Source organism: Astyanax mexicanus, chromosome 1 (assembly GCF_023375975.1).
Source record: "Astyanax mexicanus isolate ESR-SI-001 chromosome 1, AstMex3_surface, whole genome shotgun sequence".
NCBI classification, from domain to species: domain Eukaryota; kingdom Metazoa; phylum Chordata; class Actinopteri; order Characiformes; family Acestrorhamphidae; genus Astyanax; species Astyanax mexicanus.
This window is the reverse complement of record NC_064408.1, coordinates 64,606,741-64,624,465: the sequence shown is the minus strand read 5'-3', so window position 1 is coordinate 64,624,465 and position 17,725 is coordinate 64,606,741. Positions and strand designations below refer to the sequence as shown.

General features: G+C 36.2%; 1 protein-coding gene across 3 annotated transcripts in view; it reads right to left on the bottom strand.

The window, feature by feature from the left end:
- Positions 1-8,383, bottom strand: part of lnx1 (ligand of numb-protein X 1) — an 83,890-nt gene extending 75,507 nt beyond the window's left edge. For 2 of the 3 annotated variants that reach the window (XM_007257038.4, XM_007257039.4), the window contains exon 1: positions 8,097-8,382. The gene's annotated coding sequence lies outside the window, so the exon portion shown is untranslated. Of the gene's footprint in view, positions 1-8,096 lie in introns of all 3 variants that reach the window. The other variant, XM_022664414.2, reaches the window with a different exon arrangement.
- Positions 8,384-17,725: the final 9,342 nt, after the last annotated feature.

Sequence of the window (17,725 nt, the reverse complement as noted above, 5' to 3'; positions counted from 1 at the left end):
AGAACTACAGAGAAAACCAAGCACAGGTGTAGCTAACAGCAGTAGGGAAGCATAAACCAACAACATACCAGAGTGTTTAAAGCTGAAGGTCATACACAGAAGACAAACAACACTAACCATAGGCAACACAGAGAGCAAGGTCCAAAACAAGCAAGTGTCTAAACCAGAACACAAAAACTAACAGCAGGTCTAAACTAAATCAGTAGTCAGTAAAGAAACAGGCAGAGGTCATACACAAAAGGCAGAGAAGATAAAGAGAACATGAGATAGAAGAGCTAGGATATAGATTTAATACCAGGCACAGAGAAAAGAAAATGAGAGGTATTTATGCAGGGCAGCACAGGTGAGAACAATCAGACTTTAGTAAGATGGAGAGTTTGTGACAGGCAGTGGCACGTGACTAGAAAACTGGGAGAGAGAGCACAGGGGAATTACTGAATTACAGTCCATGACAGGCAGACAAAAAATGGCTGCCATGACAGTTAGAAAGGTTATGAAGCCTTAACACTAAACCCTACATTACAGCATAACAAGATTTGGGACACCCTACCTGTAGGTATGAATGCACAAAACCGAGGGATTTGGCTAAGTGTTAGTGGTAAAAGGTGAAATGGGATTGGGCCTAAGAAAATCTGAATGCGTATTTCATGGCATCCAGTTATTTATCCTTTAGCATCTTCCTGTGCTGAGATCCCCTTTACACCTGATATTAACATGTGTCCAGAGTGATCTGATCATATATAGCCAACACATAATACAGGTGTGAATACAAGGATGCATTGTAATCTGATTACTCACATTCACACATTCAGAGGTGGTCAAGATATGTCCCCAACAAGAAAACAGTGCCTTGCAAGACCCCACCATCCACAACTGTCATCAAAAACAAACTGAGCTTGCTTGCAACTTAGCCACAAAGTGTCTGACCATGTCAAGTCACAGAAAAGGGTCTCTGAGTTGCTGAGGAGCATAGAGTATAAGTCTATGTTCACATGGTAGGTAATTCCAATCTTTTATATCACATATGACACAGGTGTGTCATTTGTGTGGTTGTGTAAATCGCAGAAAATGCATTAAATCTGACATTTTCGATTCTGCTTTCGGCCACTTTAACATGTGGTACATATTCTGATACATATTCTGATAATCTGATACATATCTGATTCACAGAAATGAGACTGTCTGAACAGCAAGATCATGGGACTTGTACGTCAAGTGGAATGAAAAAAATGACCATGAGAAGACAGGAACATGGACAGCAACGGTGATTTGAGGACCTCAGTGGCAGAAAACATATTTGGACTGATGTCTCTGTTCCAAGGCTTGTGTTGCAGACATGCAGTGTTTCTAATGAATTGGTCGAACACAACAACAGAGCCCTACTGTAATGTCAAAGGATAATTAAAACCTGCCATGGCCAAATAATGTTTCCTTTTTTTTTTTTTTCATAAGATGGATCTGCAGCCTGAACTCTTTCAGTGTTTTCTTGAGATTCTGACAAGGATTAAAGTGAAACTTAACGTGAAGCAATGCTCTTCTGAGCATGTGTATCACTTACACAGCGAGAAACATTTAGACAGATTCTGGATATGGGGGATATTAATTGTGTGAACAGCTTAAAATAAACATTGGATTTGGTTAGAAAATTGCATTTGTGACACTTATTCCTGCTGTGTGAAATAAAATTAGCCTATATGTCTCCATATTACGACTCCATACGACTCCATATTACTGTCTTTCTTAACCTGCATAGCCTGCCTTTCTCTAACTGATCTTTAGTAAGTTGCCTTTTCACGACGTGTGTGTGTGTGTGTGTGTGATATTTAATGTTTTGTGCCAACAAAATAGTGGACACCCCCACACACACATCCACATGCAACAGGCATGAGTCAAAATAAGAGTCAGAACCTCCTGTTTCTTAGTTCTTAGTCACCAAATACCAACCCACACCAGCACCAGCTCTGCTTCCTCCTTCCTCTTCTCTCTGTTTATCACTCTCACTCTTTTAAATCTGTTCATGTTTCCTTGGCTCTTGAGCTCCAATTATAAGGCAATGCTCGTAATTTATTTGGCATATTAAAGGCCTGTGTTCTTGACATTTGATTTCTTTTGTTCCTGCTACTGAATCTTAACAGTGAACTTTCAAATGTGACAGATAAAGCAGACAAGTACAAGTGCAATCGGTTGGGATTAACCTATCTTGGAGGGTGTTTTGTAATATACATGAATTTAATTATATGTTTTACCTGGCACAGCATAGTATAGCGTCACTGGGGTGGAGAAACCAGGCTCGGCCGTACTTCTACTAAACACTTTTATTAAAACTTAGAGAGAGTACAAAAAAACAACTCCCAGTGAGAAGAAATTTTCTCTTCCTAAAATGCGTGGTAACCCCATGATGGAGACTCTTATCCACCCTCCACACCAAATTCAGGAGGCCGAATAATGCTCTACCAGCAGAACTGCCACACCTTAATTAAACCAACACTTAGAAAATTATTATTTTAGATAATTACCCCATCATCCCAAATTAACATGAACCAACCAAATGACCCCAACCAAATAAAAACAATAATAGTCGAACTTTCTAGGAACTCCCCTGTGGGTTAAACCCTTCCACATATCTTGGTGCCACAATAGCAAAGGTGAAAGTAAGTGAAAGTTAAATAATGGCCAGGTATACATTTTATTGACTGCCTCAGTATTTTTGACACATGTATTCTGTCTGTATGTGTCTCTACCTCTCTCTCCTTGGGATGTCACTCATAGTGACAGCTAATATTAAATACAAGAAATATAGGTATAACACTCTTAGTAGCTTTCCGCCTCTGGTAATACTTTTAATGTTTTGGGTGAAGTGTTTTCTGAAACCATGGTGCTGCACTGAATTCCAGCATTGTGTTTCAGCATGTCTATGAACAAAAAAAAAAAGTTTCACTGAACTCTTCATGCTTTAGCTACAAGCAAAAGGTGAGTAGATAAAAAGAGCCTTTGGCATCCAGTTGGGCCATGTGACCACATAAGATAAAAAAAAAAATTACAGATATATGATAATTAATTATTAATATGACTAAGGAAATGATGGTTAATAACTGACTGAACACCAGCTGTGTGTGTGTATGAGAGACGCATTCTCCATGAAGAGCAAGTCATGACACACACTCAGACACACACCCAACACTTTTGTTTCACATACATTCGAAATGATTTTCCAGGAATGCATGCTCATAAACACACAGACACACATACTCACACACACAAACAGAGTAATTTGGCTGAAAAGTGAGTCTCTGAATATATTCTGTTACAGATTACTTATTATCTGATTAACAGTGCGGTAATACAAACCTGAGGATTACACAATCTCAGTAATGTATTCTGATTACTTTCCATTACCTTTCAGCCACTTTCCACTAAAAGGCTGGAGATTAAAGTATTAGCTATTTTTCCACTTCAATTCCTGAAAACCTTTTTAGCAGGGGTCAGGTCAGGATTCCATCAGCGTTCTGATGCGGTGGTGGAAAATAATGAAGTACATCTACTTTATTACAGGAGCTTAATAGATTTTTTTTTATGGATTTACGCTAAATTGCAGTAAGCCTGTTTTTCTGCAGTGTGTTGTTTTTTTTGATGGAAAATGCGAGACAAATCAAAAACTGCTACTTCTTCTACCACATATTTTTTGGGAAGATTGTACTTTAAGTACAATAAATACAGATAATACCAGTGTTTTAGTACTTCCTGAGCTAATATAGGGGAACTAGTATGGCACGTTAGCTATGGTTAAATAATACCACAGATTTTTGTGATGGTAAATTAAAACAGGTGCCTCTCCTTTATTTTATATTGAAGTTATAAGAGGATTTTGTTTGACATTGTTTATGAGGGGATTTATGGCTTTATATTTTTGTTTTAATAAATGAGGTTTAGTTGTGTCAGTTCCACTGGTGGAGCGTCACTAATGCTTGATGTTGGGTTAGAGGGTGGATAAGTGTCTCCACCAATGGAGCAGGCATTTGATAAAAACAAACAAAAAACTATTGCCTGTGTAGTGAGCCTTCAAGCATTCTCCTGTTCAAAATAAAGTTGTTTGGCCTCATTACCCCACCCTGGTGATGCTGCACTTGTTACATCTAAAGTATAACTTATAATTAGAAGCATGCAGAACTATAACTTGCACACCTTTTGGCTCCCAGTAATTTGAATGTTGAACAAGTGTGTGCTGTATGTTTTAGCATTTAGGAAACTGTTTCCTTAAATGTGGGGCAACATCTTCAATAGCAACTCAAACTAGGTTTGGACATCTGAGCTGTGTGTGAAAGCGCTCATAAAGCCTCAGCTCTTTAGTAGGTCAAACGCTCCATGTTATCGCTGCTTTAGCTTTTTCCAAATGTAAATTAGCATGCCTGACGCCACTGTCTGATGAGGTTTAAAGTGAACAGCAAAGATGAGCCCTTTCAACATATAACATTACTTTTTTTTTACATAAAAATAAGGATATGATTATTTCTTTCAACATACCCCCATTTCTGCAAACACTCTCAGAGATGCCCTGTTACATTATTTTTTATATCTTTTTTGCACTAGTAGTTTATTTACTGTCGACTGTTTACATCTCTACAAGTTTGCACTGCTAGATTTAAATTGTTATATAACTGTGTATTTGCACTGTGTATTTGTCTGTATGGCTGACATCCCTGTACCAATAAAGTATCTATCTATCTATCTATCTATCTATCTATCTATCTATCTATCTATCTATCTATCTATCTATCTATCTATCTATCTATCTATCTATCTATCTATCTATCTATCTATCTATCTATCTATCTATCTAGTGGCTGCTAATTGTCCTTCAGGATAAAGTATCTATCTATCTATCTATTTGCTTGATGGACTTGTGTAAAGACCGAGTAGAACAGAGCATAACAAACTTCTACAGCTGACAGATGCTGGATGTACCTGAAGTTATATACCATAATATCTCCATTTTGTAGCTTTTTTGTTTTCTGCGTCATTTAAAAACAGGACCAAAAATAATTGTTCCTACGAGACTTGAAATAAAATCTTTTTACATTGTCCACTGAAATTTAAGAAGGTTAAAATCTTTTCTTAGGACTTCATAGTGATGTGTCACAGAATGTTTAAGCAGATTTTTGAGCTGCTACTGTTGTTCTTTTGCTCATTTTTGGGGGAAAAGTACTTAACAGTTTTCAACACTGATTATTTCACTGAAGTAATAGCAATAATTTATTTATGTGTATTCACTCAAGCTGCTATGTGTACCACTGTCTTTAATCAAGGGTCCTGAAAACATGCTAATATGAAATTATATTTTGTTAATAATACTGAAAATAAGAATAGAACAATGTGAGTTAACATTGCCACAGAGAAACATAAACATCTCTGACAGCTGCAGTTATGAAAAGGTACTGAAAAGCTGGCAGACAAACTGGTATTGTGACTGTTCTGGCTGCAGGCGTCACTGCTCATATTACACAGGTACAGGCCTGATCTCTGAGCCTCCACAGCACTAACAACCTCAACTCTCTCTCTACCTTCACTCTGATGAGTTTGGAAGATGTGGAGAGAAGATTAAACACGGACGTCTCCGGATGTTTGATTTGAACAGCTAACATTAAAGTAGACTCTTCCACTCTCTCTTGGGCAGAAATGTGTGTATCTTGACTTTATTTCGAGACAAGGATTAAGTGCTTTTCTACCACAAGAATGTATCTTTTTGCAGTTAATCATCCAGTGAAGTGCTTCTCTTTGCTAAAGTATGGGAAGATAATCTTGCAGTAGGTGTCTATAAGTGTAACACACAAACACACACACACACACAGCCAGATACACACATTCAGATACACACATTCAAACACATAGAGGACATGAAGAGCATTAGAATTCATGAGAGTGTGCCATGGGTGTTGCATCCACATAAGTAGTTCACATCAAAGCACCATATAGCAGGGCATATGGCGAGTTATATAAGAGTGTTTTAACATAGGCCTACAGAATGCCCCCTTTTCTCTGCCCTCCCCCAACTTTTCAATTTTCCTTCCTCCTATCTACACTCCTTCACTTTCTCCAGTGAACATTCCTATACTTTGGGTTTGAGAGAAGAGCTGGATTATATATCAGGGATTTGTTAAAGGTGCTTGAGGAACAGAATAGTTAAATAATACGAGTTTTGTAAAAATCTATAATACTAAATTAGTTCCAGTAAGTTCATATAGACTGTTACATAACAGTATTGGTTTATTTTATTTTTGCCCCAGCAAAGGCACAGTACTTTCAGTGAAATGATATTAAGGCTAATAACAATGGTTACTTTGAGAAAATATGGAAACAAGACTAATTAAAAAGGTTATAATTGTTTTTTTGTTTGTTTGTTTCTTTTTAACACAAAACGTCTTCGTCTAATTGTGAGATAAAATAACATTTAATTTATTTAATTAATTGAATTACTTTTTTAATGTAATTTCCATGTGAAATGGGATCATTGAGATTTTACATCTTTACATATAGAAGTTGAAAAAGGGAATCTCAATAGATACACATTTGTTTCTGTCAGACACTTATAAAGGACATATTTTTACACCTTTGTTTACACTGTTTACTATAAAAGCTGCATGTAAGGTTGTTGGAGTCTATTTATTAAAAATAAATTAATTAAATGTGAAGTGAAACAAAAGCTTGTGCATTACTTTAAAGGTTGCTTTTTGTTTACAAATAGAAAAAAATAAGTTATTGTGCAAAGAACAAAAATGCAAATCTTATTTGAGGTTTGCTTATATACAGATCTGTTAAAAAAAATAAGAGGTAACTTAAAAATGATTTTTTGGGGGGTTTTCTCAAATTAAAAACCTCTGAAATATAATTAAGAGGAAGATGGATGATCACAAGCCATCAAACCAAACTGAACTGCTTACATTTTTGCACCAGGAGTGGCATAAAGTTATCCAAAAGCAGTGTGACTAGTGAAGAACAACATGATGTCAAGATGCATGAAAACTGTGATTAAAAACCAGGGTTATTCCACCAAATATTGATTTCTGAACTCTTAAAAAGTTCTGAATATGAACTTGTTTTCTTATTATTATTTAATGTCTGAAAGCTCTGCATTTTTTTTTTATTTCAGCCATTTCTCATGTTCTGCAAATAAATGCTCTAAATGAGAATTTTTTTTTTTTATTTGGGAGAAATGTTGTCCGTATTTTATAGAATAAAACCACAATGTTCATTTTACTCAAACATAACCCTATAAATAGCAAAATCAACTGATGTAGAAACTGAAGTGGTCTTTTAATGTTTTTTTTCCAGAGCTGTATTTGAAGAAAATTGAGGGCTACTCCCAACTCAATGCAAGAACATTGTGAGGATAAAAGCAATAACTAGTTTGAGAGAATAAGGAAATATGGATAACATAAGGCTAAAAGCTAACAGTGGGCTGACCAGAGAAAGAGATTAGCTGGAGCTGGTAAGGTGAGAGGGTGCTTGGCTAAAAGCTAACAGAGTGGCTTAACTTCAGCTAGCTAACTGCACACAGTGCTGGCTGGACACCAAGGGGGCAACAGCACTTTCTGGTATAACATGCAGGAAAAAATACAAAATTTCAATGTCATGTTTTAGTGCTGTGGTTTCTTTTATCCTATATTCGATACCTTTTGTGACATAGAGCAGCCGATTAAAGAGCTTATCATAGCTTATCATAGGTTACAGTGTAAAAACATATACTGTGTAAGTACCGGTATGTTTTATTCGACGTCAAGGTAACAGGGTTGTAAATAGGCTTGTTAGCATACACACACATACTGTATTATCTTTAAAACTGTATTATCTCTAAAACTGTTACATAACTATCTTGGTATTGCTCCAAAATGTCCCACTTGCCACCTTTATTATAAGACTGAAGATAAGCTTTGCTTTCGCTTTACTTCTACAGGTCTGAGAAAGAGATAAAGCAAGAAAGCACCATTACACAAGTTAGCAGTGAGTGAAAGTTAAAAAGTGATAGATTACTGAACACAGAGCGTGACGGCTGGAAACAAAAAGGTTCACAAGTCCACAAGCTTTCAGCTGATCAAACTTACAGCGCATTCAGTTTGTTCTCCCGCCTCCTGCTGTGTCCTCCACACCTCACCTGCACAGGTAATCCTAGAGGCTACTGCCGGCCCAGAGAGAGAGAGAAAGAGAGACCCTGAGTGATCTCAAGACGTCACGCCTTCTCCTTTCCACAGTATAGATAGAAGAATCCACTGCAATTTCCCTTTTCTCTGTGGCAGGAAGAGTGTGCCCTGGGTATGCAAAACACAGCCTTTCTGCCTTTCTGTCCGCCTGTGCTGCCACACAATTCACACACTCACACACACCTGACATAGGAAGTCTCCATTCAAGGGGGTGGAGCCACAGAGGAAGGCAGGTAAACATGAGAACTGCCCAAACCAGCTCTGGAGCTACCGGTAAAAAAGACACACACACACACATAGACACACTTAGACACACACAGACACACACATACAGACTGGAGTAAAGAGTAACAGAAACAAAACAGGCCTTTGTATTGGCTTTAATTATTTAATTGACTATTACTTTGTAATACTATTCAAATGTAATTAAACCATTGTAAGATAAATGGCATGAACTTAAATGTTGGGACAGTATAGAAAATGTAATTTTGACTTTTATTTAAGTATAAACCATTAGGCTCTCTATGTTGCAAAGGGCCCCACAAGTTAAATAAGTTTCAGTTCCACCTTAAATGCTGACTCTACATGCACACAGTCACACTAACAACAGCTTATTTACTGATTTTGTAAATCTAAATTTTTTAACAGTATCTGGACAAAATTCCTGCACTATTAAAGCTGGAGAATAAACAGCCAAGCTGGCTTCCGTTTCTTCTATTCCACCTTAAGTAGCTATTACAGAATTAATGTTCACCAGCTACTTATTTGATTGTTCTGTTCCACCTTAAATAGTGATGTTTATTTGGTAACACAATAAGGGTCACAAATAACAGTACTTATGACAGTAATAAACACTAATAAATATAGTGTAAAAAGTAATGTCTGAATGAATTATAAATTGATACTAGTTAAGACGTTATTAAACATTAATAAATAAATTGAATGCTTTATAATGTTATAAATAATAATAAATTGAGACATTAGTTAAATGAATGAATTCTAGCTATTCCACCTTAAAATCTGCATGGTTACAGGTGTTCATATTGGGCAGTCTAGAGGCAGTATATGGATGTAAAGGGTGATTGCTACAGTCCTCTTATTATCATTTTAAACTAAGACCATGCTTATCCAGTCTCTTAGCGTAATCAATACTAAAGATTGAACTGAATGGAAACAATTAAGGGACACATTTGGTAATTTGGGATGAGCTGGAGCTTCACAGAGTGAAGGAAAAGCAGCAGCTGTTGTTCAGGACCTTCAGAAACTCCTTCAAGATGCTGAGAAAACTGTTTCATGTGACTCTCCCTCATAAAGACACTGAAATTAAAATACAGTGTCCTCAAAGCTTAATGTGATACTAAGAAGAATCTAAACTATAAAACATGTTCTGGTTTGGTTAACATTTTTTTTAACAAATTAATTCCACATGGGTTCCTGTATAACTTTAAATATTAAATTTACAATGTAAAAAAATCATAAAAAGAAAACACATTGAATGAGAATATACTGTATATTACCAAATTACATGAAGCTGAGTGTAAAAAACACAACATATATTGGGTGAATTCTGTCTGCAGTCAAATAAAAAGCAAAGCATATATAAGAAACACAGCTTTTTATATCACACTTCCCATATTGACCCAACGTTTTCTGACCTAAGGTTGTACAGCTACATTAAATATTGTCACTTTCAGCAGGTTTATTATAATTCTTATAAAACTCCAGTGAAAACATTTCTCCTGTGAGTAAGATTACATGGTATACCATTGCACACAAACAGATTTTACAGCCAGTTTTACAGTTTCTCAGCAAGGTTTGTGCTCAGAAACCTGCAGGTTTTAACATGTCACTGGACAAAAGAGCAGCTAAACCTGCACAAATTCCAATGAACGCTTTGCACCAAACCAGTGCCTATATCTAATGCATACAGTAAGAGCAGTTAGGGATTATGAAGTTTCATGAGCTTGATTTTAGAGTGGTTATTCCACTTCATGACTAGACACCTCTTGCTCTCACGCACATAATCAGGTGTTTAGCTGTGTGTGTAAATGTGTGTCATATGCTGACAGACACTAAATGACGTATTAATGACGTGCTAACTTTGTCACTCCTGAGTGTCGCTCGAATAAAGCTCTGCTGTTGTCATTGTCTGGGAACAAAGCTACCAGGAGAAAGAACCCTTTCTATGTATACAACCGTATTTTGCGCACCATAAGGCGCACTTAAAATCCTTTAATTTTCCCAAACATCATCAGTGCGACTTATAATCCGGTGCACCTTATATATGAATTTTATTAGTCAGGTTGTAAGGAGCAGTAAAAAGCCACTCTGCTGAAGTACAGCCTTATACAGGAGTTTCAGTTTAAAGTTCTCCAGCACCAAGACTGAAGCAGCATTAGCATTAGCTGCTAACCATGGTAAGCGCTAGCTCTTTCGCCGCTCAGAGGTGAGTATTATAGGCATGTAGTCTGCTGCTAACCCCAGCTAGCACTGCTGGAGCAGCATTAGCATTAGTCACTAACTGCGCTAGCTCTTTTTATCATGTTAAAACAAGCCACATGGGATGAACCACTAGCTAACATCATCCTGGCTTACCAGAACTCTCAGGGTTCCTCAGTGTAGCGCTGTCGAGAGGAATTAGCTGCTAACCGTGGCTAGCCTTATTAGAAATCTGGAAATCTAAGTTTACTGTAAATAAACAGATGCGCATAACTCACCCAAATAAACAGTTTTCAGGAGAGAATTCTGTGTAGATTAACATCCAGCACTCGATTGACTTTTTTTTTGAGGAATTACAGTTTTGTTTACTTAGCTTAACTTTACAGGTCTGCCGAATTAGAAGGTAAACATGGTGACACATCTGTTCCTTACTAGTGTCGCTTAATGCGCCTTATAATCCAGTTTACCTTATGTATGAAAACAGACCAGAAAATAGATATTAATATTGAATTCAGTGCACCTTATACTGTGAAAAATCCGGTAAGTGTAATGCACCTGTCTGTTTTTTTAAGGTCAAAAATGTCTAAAGCAATGAACGACCACCAGTTTTTCCATTGACCAATATGCTCTACAATATACTGACTTGACAAATGTCATGGGACAGGAACTAATATCAGGTCCCATTCTTTCGCCATGTTCCATAAAAGCTAATGTACGCTGCAAAGAGCTGTGGGATATGCATGTGGGGCCTCATGCATTGAATGTGGAGGTGGTTTCTAATTGCATATCTGTTTACATGGACATTTCCAGCCAGACACCGCAGGTCACGATCATTAACGTCCACTGTATTGTCCACTGTGGGCGGTAATGCCTTTAATGGTGACTTTAGAAATGGAATGTACCATCCACTGTTAGGTCTCACTTAAACTCCAGTCCAGTGTTCAGCCTTACTCACAAGAGATTACCTGACAACTTATACAGAGGTGGAGAAGTACCAATTAGTCTCCTAAGGTAACACAAATCCCACCAGCCTGTTGAGCAATGGAACTGCGTTCTATAAAGTGATTGAGCTCCATCTAATACCTGTGGGGTGGGATGAAGTGGGGTTTGTGATCCAGCACTAATCCTCCAATGTCAGCCCCGTCTTATAAAAGCAATGAAATCCTTACAGTAATGTTCAAATATTTACTGTGAATCCTTCTCAGATGCTGTTCCTGCAGCAGAGGGGAAAAACAGCTGTGTTCTGTATCTGAAACAGATCCACAAGCCAAGAAACAGCTCAATCCAACATCTTTTATATAGTGACAGATAATATATCACCAACCAGAAAGCTCATACTGTGTATGTACACTGAAAAAAACTGAGTAAAATTTACTTAAAAAAAGTTTTGCAACTTTCTGCATTTGCTTTTTTAAAGTAAACTTTAATTTGAAGTAAATTAATTAATATGCTTCTTGGCCATGTCTTTTGAAAGTAGCACACTTCTAGTATACTTTGTTGTATATAAAAATATATTTTAATATACTGTATTACTGTACTGTATAAGTTTTGTTTAAATTAGTGGTAATTTAATTTACTTTCTAAAAAAGTTACATGCACTTTACGTTACATTGCATTTTAAGTGAACTACTGTAACAGTTGTTTTTAACACACTTTTCTAAAAATGTACAAAAGCATATTTGGAAATACGTATTTTAGAAGTATATTGAATTACATTAAACTAACATTGTGCTTCATAGTAGTCTATTTTTAATACACTATATTGTACTTTTTAAAAAGTATGATCAAAGCGTGAAAGCATAATGAAAGCATAATAATAATAATAATAATAATAATAATAATATTAATGTACTTTAAATATATTTTAAGTACGTACATGAATCTGTTGAATCAGAATACTGAGGCATTTCTCAATATGTCTTAAGTACAATTAAGTATATCCTTTTTTTCACCAGTGTTTACTATTCTGAATTGGCCACATTCTATCAGTATATCTTCAGTGTTGTCCCATAAAAAGACATAATAAAATACAAGGGATTTACTCACTTTTGTAGGAAATTAATTTATAAATACTTCTTTTTTTTTTTTTTACTTTTTATTATTTAATTATCAGTCAGCATCTATTTAAATCCCCGAAACATAAACACTGAAACTACCTGCATGTCCTTGTGAATGAATGTTAAAAGGTTTCAGTTTCAGCCTCCATATCAACACGCTCTTTATATCGAAACTGTGATAAGCTCAGATGCTTTTAATTTATTTCAAAAGGCTTCCTGGCTGGCCTGTATCGGTTTGATAAGTTGTTACATGTTGTGGTACTTAGTTTTGTATCAAAATCAAAATGAAAAAACATATTTTTGGATTGTATCATGGAAATGCCAGAAGTCATGGGGCAGCTGTTTGTAAATTGATTATGTGTGAAGTGTTACCACAGGAGATGGCTTAAGAATAAACTCACTTGTGTAAGTTTTGAGTTCTTAACTTGTGAATGAGGATGAACACTGGCCAGCATGTTCATGGCAATGCAGTGTGAATCTTCAAATGAATCTTCGAAGTTAGTGGGTTCCAAATGAATCCTACATTAAAGGAACTTTTTTTTTACGTTTCTCAATACACAATGACATGTGAGTACTGTGAATAGAGGGCATTTTCACCCACAGTGGACAGCGCTAAAACTGTCCATGTGAAAATTGTGTCCAATGACTCCCATCTACATTTAATTCAAGAGGTTCCACTTGTATATCCCACATATGGTTTTGTAATGTCAGGGTGTTTCTTTAGTTATGAGATGTGACATTGCATGCGTGACAGCTTTTATTATGTAATACCTTATTACTACACTACTGAACATATTTACAATATATACATTCAGTGTCAGTGCTTAATGAGCTGCATCTACTCTATAGATCTACAGGTGTATATACCTACAGCTCATCTGTTTTATGCACAACCCATCCATGATTGCTTAGTCTCTGACCACAGGGCCATTGTTAATCAGACACTTTTTTAGTGGTTGACCATTTGGATGATTGGGACATGTAGTGAAATTAGTAGTGCATGTGAGTGAGTAAATGTATAGTATATGGTGTATATAAGTGTATCACAGTAGTGTTCTTTTGTGGGGAGGGGGGATTGAATATGTCAGTAGCACTGCTCGATTGAGAAATGGCCCAGAAATCTCCAGCTGAGAGTGACTCTGTGGTCTGGAACTGACCTTTGATGAAGGGCTAAAGTACAGCTAGCACAAACTGTACTGCAAAAATCATCACTTTTCTTTTTTCAAAGAATTGAAAAAGAACTTGTGTTCTTTCCTGTTCTGGTTCAATAACTACTAGCATTCAAAATACAAAGTACTCATTGTTTCAGACATGTAATGAGAACTTGAATTGAAAATTGGCCATATTAACTAACTGTCCTTAGGAACACCTTTCTTCTTAAATTCTGACACTTAAGTTATCGGTTATCTCAAACCATTTTTAGTAGCATAACTAACATTTCTTTTTATTTTATGTCAAGATTAACACAATTTCCATTTTAGGAAAATCTTTAAAAAATGTATTTGGTTTTGTCCCCCCACTGTAAACCAACAATTTGTTTAAAATCTTATATATTAAACCTGTTTTATATAAACATTACTCAACTACTTCGAGTTAGGTGAACATTTGTGGCCACATATACATTTAAACAAAGATCTATGAGTTGAATCAACTTTTAATAACTGAGTTTAGTCTGTTGCTATTGACCATTGTCATTCTTTTCCACTGTTTTTTTTTTTTTTGGCACAATCTATTTGCAGCATGAGTGTGTTCCCCCAGTTTCTGACACTTACCATCAGTGTGAAGTGATTCCCCCCAGGCCACCCTAGATAAACTTGTAGATCATATATTATGACTGACTGGCGTCTGTGTTGTAGGCTGTAAGAGCAAGCATCATTTTCTGATCTGCAACAACTCTGTGTTGGATTTATACTGTTCTTTCTATAGCATTTTCTTTCTCCACCTAATTTTTAAATCTTACACATTTACTAATGCAAATTGTACTCACTTGACCATAAATTTCAAAGCAATTGATTTGAATTTAACAAAAAAAGTCAATTAATTAACTTAATAATTAAAAAGTAAAAAAAAAGTCTAATTCAAGTTTTCAGTAAACATTACTTAAAATATTTAAGACAACAAATGAACACATTAAATCATTTCTATCAGTTCTACTTATCCAGGCTTTTAATGTGTACACCACAACCTGAAGCTACTAAGTAAGTGTTTCTGATAAAATGGCCTGTGATTAAATGACATGTATCATTTTCTGTTAGTGTGTAGAGTTTCTAAAAGTACAAAACAATGAACTTCACATGTACAGTATGTGTGTATGTGTTTATAGTCAAATATGCCAGATCAGCAGGTCATTAGAACAGTGAATAGAATGCATGAGAAACAGGGCAGAACCGGTTCAATAGTCAGTTTATTGCAACAATGACTGAATAATCCCACAACAAATAAACATTAATATTTAATACACTCACAGTGTATTAAGTGGTGAGTAGATTTTGGTATAAACAGTAGGGTTTAGTGCTCATGTAGTATCATTAGCCCTCATGTTTTAAAAAGCAGTGAAATTATGATCATGGTCTGCATATATTCCTGCATTCGTTATTTCAATTAGGTACACTTAAAAGTGTGTTTCTTTGTTAATAACTGTTTTTAAATGTAGGAATTATATATTTAGCACACACACAAACTTATTACATACACTGAAAAAAAAATGATGAGTAAAATTTACTTTAAAAAAGTTTCGCAACTTTCTGCATTTGATTTTTTTAAAGTAAATTTTATTTAAGATTAAAAAAACTTCAACTCGGTTTCATGACTTAAATGTTTCATAAAATAAAATAAGTGAACTGAACTTCAGTCAGTCCTTTCTTTTAGTAAACTTTACTTAATTTCTGCATACAATATTATCTAGTTACAATTAATTTATTCATAAAATATTACTAAAATAATGTATGATACGTAATATATTATAAATCCTGAAATTTAAATATTTTTAGTTAAAACACACATATTACACTGTCTCAACACATGGATGGTAATACATTATTTTTTAGCTTATTATAAAGAATGTATTACATGCCATCCATGTGTTGAGACAGTGAGACAGGTCTGTTTACAAAATAAATCTTTAAGATTATGTAAATATTTGAATGTGTGTTTGAACTAAAAATATTTAAATTTCAGTAATATTGTATAAATGAAGTAATTTTAATTAGGTAAAAAAAAGAAGTAAATTATTTTTTATTTTTTTCAGTGGACTTGCTTTTTATCATTTATTTTCTTAGCCTTACATCTATTTCTCTAACTTCTAAATTAACTGTTTTAACTCCCTCTCTCTCTCTCACCCTCTTGCTCGCTCTCAGTATCTCATTCTTTCTCTTCTTTTTTCAATCAGATACTGCCATTTGCCTTCTCATCCCTCTCTTCACCATTTTTTTTCATTATTCTCCTGCTCTCTTCTTGCACTGCCACCTTCTTGCCATCTCTACATCTCCTTTCCATCACTCCTGTCTTCTTCACACTCCAGCGGAATGGATGAGACAGACCTTGGCTAACCTATCAGAGGAGCGCCCTGTCTGCTCCTCCACTTTAATTTGGAAAGCCAGGAGACTGGTATGGTACAAAATGTTCAGTCTTAGGGAGAAGCTGATGATGAGGTCAGAGAGGTCGAATGACAAGAGATCACATTACTCTGTTGTCATCTGAAACACAGCCAATATGTGGAGTATTATGGTGGTAGAGATTTAGAGATGCCACTAGTTTCGTTCACACACACACACACACGCACGCACGTATACAGTATGTATATATGCATGATTGTATGTATGTGTGTATGTACAGGGATTGGACAGTGAAACTGAAACACCTGGTTTTAGACCACAATAATTTATTGTGGTGACGGACAGTTCTGGTGGAAACAGGAGAGTCGAGGTGCACATTGAATTCTGTCGTGATTTGATCAGCCGTGGTTTTATGTTTTTTGGATACAATCCGGGTTAGCACCCGAACATCCCTTTCAGACAGCTTCCTCTTACAGCGTCCACAGTTAATCCTGTTGGATGTGGTTGGTCCTTCTTGGTGGTATGCTGACATTACCCTGGATACTCTTGATACATCACTTGCTGTCTTGGTCACAGATGCGGCAGCAAGACGTGCACCAACAATTTGTCCTCTTTTGAACTCTGGTATGTCACCAAACATTGCAATATTTTGAGCAAAACTGTGCTCTTACCCTGCTTTTGAGATATCGAAATATTTCACAGATATGGATTGGCACTCTCTCCTGGGTAAATGCCGTAGTGCCCGATGCAGTCCTCCAGGTGGATGGTCGTTTCCAGTTGAGAGTACGCTGTGCGCTATTGGCTGCAGCTTCTCACCAGTGTTCATTCATTCATACTTCCTCTAACTGCCTATAACAATCTCTTAATCCTTTTACGTTCCTCTAACAGTATTTAATGTCTGTACTCTCATTACCTCTAACTATTTCTTGCTACCTCTAACAGGACACAACTGCCTCTAGCTTAATTACACTGCATCAAGCTGTATTATTGCAGTATGTGACTGCATGTTTGTCTCCTTATGTCTGTTTTTTGTACGTAACAGTCTCTAATAGTCACTGTTTTGTACTGTTTTTAACTGTTTTAATTTCTCTCTGAAAAAAAAAAGCCTCACAAAAGTTTGAGTTTTTATAGCCCCACCCACTCTCTCTTCACTCTCTCGGGTGGATATGAAAGGTCAAGCAGTACTCTGCTCCACACTGCATACATATTTCATGGCTACAGTGCTAATGTCACTGCGGGTATGAATATGCAAGAGGAAGACCACAGGACGAAGGTCACCAAGCTGTCAGTGCAAAAAACGGCCTCTGTGCTGTTCAACTCTGCCCCTCTCTTAAATATCGCTATAAAACACCCCGTTCGTGTGTGTGTGTGTGTGTGTGTGATAGAGAGAGAATGACGTTAGAGAGATGCGGGGAGCACTCTGTCCCGGCACTCAGTCACTGTGCTTGAGTTGGTAAATGGGTCTTGTATTAAATATTTAAAC